This window comes from Mauremys reevesii, linkage group 1 (genome assembly GCF_016161935.1).
Source record: "Mauremys reevesii isolate NIE-2019 linkage group 1, ASM1616193v1, whole genome shotgun sequence".
Classification (NCBI taxonomy): Eukaryota; Metazoa; Chordata; order Testudines; family Geoemydidae; genus Mauremys; species Mauremys reevesii.
The window spans coordinates 177590929-177596822 of NC_052623.1; the positions used below are offsets into that span (position 1 = coordinate 177590929).

Below are 5894 nucleotides of genomic sequence, written 5' to 3' on the forward strand. Positions count from 1 at the left end.
CAATAGTCTTACTGACTGCTTTTTAGAAACAGACAGCAATAGTAGTGTTCAGCATGAGAAATAACCCAAACAGTGATTTCTTCATTACAAGTTTTATATTCCCAGTCAAAATCTTTAAGGCAGAGGTAAGGTTGTGAAGAGCCAAAAATTCAACCTCAAATTTCAACCCTCTTGTGTTTGTTATTGGTTGTATTTGAATCTTCTAATGCAATCCTTATCCAACGGGCAAAATCCAAAGCAAGAAGGGAAGGGACTCTTTTTTTTTTTTAACTTCATTTTGGATTTTGCTAGAATCTTGCACTTTTTTCAAGATTTTAGCTGAAGCTTTTGGAAATTTCATTAGGCGCAGGGGATGAGATCAGTTCTGATATTTCCCCGATATTGGACCAACATTTCATAGCAATTTGCAAGATTTTTGGTTTTACTGAATCCAAATCAGACCCTCAAACCTTGGTTCTTACACAAACCCCATATGTTACCCTAAATGTAATCCACATGCAGATCAAAAAACACTTCCTTTGCACATTTACAATCACAAAATTTGGATTATACTAGAACAATCTGTGCCAGCATTAAAGTTGCCTGGATTTTCAAGGAGGCTGAGCATCTGCCCTTTAAAAAAATCAGGTCTCTTTAAGGTGTTTTGGGTTAGGTACCCAAAACAATTAGTCATTTTGAAAATTTAGGTGTCTAAATTAAATCAGTTAAAATGTGACATTTACCATTTGAAAGTGTTCCATGAAGTATAAGGAATATCTTCAGTGCCACAGTAACAGTAATTATTTAATATGCTAAGTGTCAACATTTTAATGGTGGCCACTGTGTGTGATTTAAGGATACAAATGACATTTGTGACTGTAGATCAGGTAGTTAGAATTTAGATGTTCAACATGTGCATACAGTTGATTGCCATTTCAAAACTGTGCCATAAAATTAGGGTTTGGGCTGATTCCCCCCTGTCATATAGAATGTGCAATACAGTTACAACACAATTATCAGTTTTAATAGCATGATAATATACTAGTAAAATGGTAAGATCTTTTGATTATAAACATGGACATTGCCTTCATAGCAATACAGTTGGATCATTCTCATGTATTCCATATGAAAATCTAAAACTATGGTTATTTTTTTTTATAGTTGCAGGCCTCCTGCTGGGCAACATCACAATGAATTGGAACTTATCTATTGTTCTACCAGAGGTCAAAAGCACTGGCTATTCCCATAGTGGGTATACCATGGTGGCAGAACACTGATAAAATATGACACTTGAAATATTACAGTATATACATATGCTCTTCCGAAATTCTTCAGAGATACTCTTCCATCAGCATTTTTCTGGCATTCTCACCATTGATTTCACTAGCATATTTCTAGTGGCTTTCATCTCGGTATAGGGGAAATGGTTTTGTTCCTCTTCTGTTGTAGCATGCACCTTCGATGGCCATAAGATAAAGGTAAGCATTAATTCAGACTTCTTCTATTTACCCAGTATTTATGCCCTGCCCCACCATGGTATGAGACATTTGACTATTGTTATATTATTTTGAGACTTGTCAGCAAATATGTAAAATAAAAAGTGAACACACAGTTCTAGCGATGATTAATATGTTTCTGTATTTAAATAAAAATCAGCATTTAAGACAGATCACGTGCTTCTTATACAGAAGAAAACCCCACTGACTATGTGAGCAATTTGATGAATTACTATCCATTTAGATTTTCTCTAAAATTATGGTAGCTGCACTGAATGTTTTTTTTCTCCCAATGTTTAAAAGAAAATCTTGTAAATGTGAGCATGCCAAAATTCTTTGGGCTAGATTGTGCAGTTCAGCACAGCCCTGACCACAGACACTCCTATTAAGGTACAGTTGCCTCTCCAATTTCCTCTTTCTCTAGGAGGTTGTAATTTGCTGCTGGTCTGTACCAGCAGCAAAGTATAGCACACATAATGCACCCTCTAGCCTCCCCAGCTAGCTCATTTGATACTGGTTGGGTCATTCAGTAGGTAGAGAAGGGGCCACATATAAAATCTCATCTACTTGCTTTTTCCGGCTGATGGGTAGTAGCAAGCACACTGTGCTTGCTTGCTCCTGTTCATGCAGACTCAAAGTCTGATAAATCCATTTGAGAGGTTAGCAGGGGGTGGAGGAGTGCCTGCAGAGGTGGTTCTCCTTACTCCCAGGCACACATGTATTGTCCAAATCACAGTATCTTAGCCAATAAGTAGGCACAAGGTCCAGCAAGACAGTTGTAATAAATTAGGATCTTGAGTTATTGGCTTTTGTGATACTATTGTGTACACAAGGATTACTCATGCTAGGGCATGTAGATTTGAACTTCAGATAAAGACTATCAGAAAGGAAGCTAATGAATTGCCTCCTTAAAAAGAACTGCAACTCCCAAAAAAGATTTTATTTACAGATTAACCAGAGTTTGTACTATAAATAAAAACAGAGCCCAACTGTAACAGGGAGATGGGATTATTTCAAAAGGTAAATAGTTTTCACTCCAGGTATGGATTTTATCATCTTTTTTAATAAAATATGTTGGCTTATAAACACAGAAACACAAAACCCATTTCAAGTATATTAACTACACTTTCTCTTTTCCCTGCTCAAAAACTGCAATCATTTTATACTAAGGGTCAGTAAGTCTTCATCTTAACTAACCTAGAAATGGACCTACTGAAATAACTTGAAATGGGAAAGTGAAAGCTATTTTCTTGATAAATCACTTGAAACACCAAATCTTGTAAAGATCCAACAAAATATTGTTCTTTCTGCAGTCAAATCGATACCCTGAACTCGTGACAGTCCATCAGAAATTGAGGAATTTATTTTTCCAGAAATATATGTATTTTGTTCGCCATTGTAGAGGGCATAAAATTAATAGTTTTTTATTCATTCATTTCTCCCCCTACAGCTGAAATGCTTCTGGGCTTTATGCCAACAGATATCATAAGAGGATTTTGGTCAATTTATTTAAAATACTTTGATGAACCTGACTGAATGTTACTTTTAGTGGAAAGTCATAGAGTGCACACATAGCTGGAGTGCCATTTTTAGTGTTCATCAGTGGAATGTGCTAATTCTGGACATGGGCACAAATAAGAATCTTGAGGTTAAACCTCTCAAATTTCATTATGGGATTTGAATCATTTGATCACAACTTGCCAGTATAATTTTGATTCAGTTAGGTCACCTTCAAAAATGATGGGGTCTGGTTTCAATAAGACAACAGAACGCCTGCTCTCTTGAAATTTTTGACAATGAGAAAAAATGTTTTGGTGTTGTCACAGATGAATCCACAACTTCCCTAGTTCTGATTCAGACATGAACTTGAACCCCAGCTTACATTTTATCCAGTTCGGAATGAAAACACCATTTCCTCAGTAAATTTTTTGTTAATACTGTCATATTGCCCTCTTGAATGTATGTAATTAGGATTGTCACCATTGACTTATTTATGGATTGCCAAGGATAACAAAACTGGATTCAGTGAACGAAATGCAGTATGATATGTGCCTATCCTGCTTTGTAGCTGTCAATATATTCATACACAGCCTTTTGCTATTTCAGACAACTCGCAGATATCTTGGTAAAGCAGAAACCTCTTGCATCAGCTGTTGTGGGAAGATATCTTCCTCAGCCAGGCAGCTTGCTTATCCAAAGTGCACAGCCAGCATTTTTCTAGCAGCTGCAGTGCTGGGTTGTTTTTTTTTTCATGTCAACATTACATATTTTTAATTATCTTATTATCATAAGGCAAGATGGTGTGGAGTTCTGAGTGGGAACATTAACAATTTTATAAAAATAAATAAGCCATGCCGCTGTCATTTTATGAGAGATAATTCAGTAAAAGACTTGTGGGTCAAACTATACAGCACTCACTGCTGTATAATATTTCTGTAATCTTCACATAGTTCCAGAAGAAGAAAAATGTCATTGCTGTGCCAGCACAGAATCAGATAGCGCCAAACAGGTAGTTGCCCACTTTTTTACTACAGTAAGTGATTGACATAACTGAACTGGGAGAGACACTTACATTTTTTGCTGCATGAAAATGTCATAGCCAATCTGGAAAATGCCAGATAATGTAGCAAATGTTATTATTTTGCAAAAATACATCAACAATTATTTTTAAAGAGTGGGAAGAGATCAAGAGAGGACTTTGGTGATGAAAGCATATGGATATCAGCAGCAGCGACAAAAGGAAGCAAACAGTATCTTATTGCCCCTTGCCTCAAGCCAAAACCAATCACTTTGGGAAGGTGAGCTAAAGTATGCGGTAAAGCAAACTAAAGGCCAAATCCTGCCATTTGTATTCATGTACAATCCCCTTCAGCTATTCACTTGGAAAAAGTAGCCATAAATCCCACAAGATTTTTTTGTCAAAAGGGGTTAACGGAGAAGGAAATTCAGTCTGTCAGACAGTTACAAATGGATTGTTATGGTTTCTTGTAAACAGTAGCAGAGTTCTCTACCACTCTGGTCACCATTAACCTTTTCAGTGTCCAAGAAACAGTTAATGCAAAAAATAGAGAGTCACACACAAAATAAAAGCAGAACTATATTTTCCTCTAGAGAAACTTGCTACATCAAAATCTTCCTTTTTGACTCATGGCTGCTTTCACCTTTTTTCCAGGGGAATTACTTTCTTCCCCGTCCCCTCAAAGAAGAAGCCAGCCTTTTTCAATAAATCTCACCGGCTGTGGTTAATTCAGGTGTAGCAAAGCAACCATGGACTTTCCTTCAGCTTTTCCTAGCTGAGTGATGGTTTCATGTCCTCCCTTTCCACAGGAGTACAGCTCCCAGGGACCCACCAGAATGGACAGGATCTGATGGACAGGACCCACCAGAATGGACAGGATATTGAACCCTTAATCCCACAGTTTTCATGAGAGTAGTAGCTGGCTTCAGTCTACATGTGGTTGTCTGCACATTTTTTTTACTTGTTCTGGCATGTGGCAATTCCCTGTAGCAGGAAAGCTGGGGTAGAGAATGCTTTGCTCAAGAAGGGTTTTTAGGGTCCTCCGAGTGTCTGTGTATCCCATTGTATTACCATTAAAGTCAATAGGAGATTAGTTCTGACAAGGACTGCAAGATTTAGTCCTAGGTACTTGTAAGCTGGTGGATGGTTTCACCAGTTAAAGAAGGAAAACAATAGTCCTTTTAAGGCCCTTTCCTCAGAGCTTGTTATTATAGACAAAAATGGCAGATCAGATGAAAAATACAGGGCAATATTTCCCCAGAGGCTTTCCCAGCTACAGGCGGCTGGAGGGGAGATGACATATCTTTCCTCTTAGCTCTCCTTTAACCAAGCTTCCCTTTCCTTTACTATACTGCCCTGAGTAACCAGATGTCTAGCCAGGACTTGTTAACCCACTGTAATGCCTTTATCTTGTCACAGTACTATCTACATTCATGAATCTCTATTTCTGTCTTAAAAAAAAAATACACGGCTGGTCACAAGCAAGGCCTAAGAAGTGACCTCCAAACGGGAAAACACTCTATAATAATATTATAACCACCATTTATTAAACTTTAACAAAAAATACATAATTACATAAGGGATAATAAGTTGGGCTCCACTCATGTTCTGTTGCTTTAAACATAAACCTCAGACTGGAACAATAATAAAGCATGTTGCCAGCTGCTACATCAACATAAAGTCTCATAACAGACCCAAAGGCTGGAAGTCTTTTTAAAAATCCAACTAGAAATTTGACACTGATTGTTAATAGTGAGAATAATTAATCAATGGAACAACTTAACAGGGAATAGTCTTTATAAAAATATAATACTAATTCAAGCACAAGTTATTGGACTTGGTGTAGGCCTGTATTATGCAGGGCATCAGGCAAGATAATCTCAGTAGTCCCTTCACATCTT

The 5894-nt window shown here is 37.3% G+C and overlaps 1 long non-coding RNA gene across 1 annotated transcript; it reads left to right on the forward strand.

Moving 5' to 3' along the window:
• Positions 1 to 1242: 1242 nt before the first annotated feature.
• Positions 1243 to 5093, forward strand: LOC120395842. Its single transcript, XR_005592845.1, has 2 exons — positions 1243 to 1457; positions 4803 to 5093. It is a non-coding gene; the product is annotated as an uncharacterized LOC120395842 (long non-coding RNA).
• Positions 5094 to 5894: the final 801 nt, after the last annotated feature.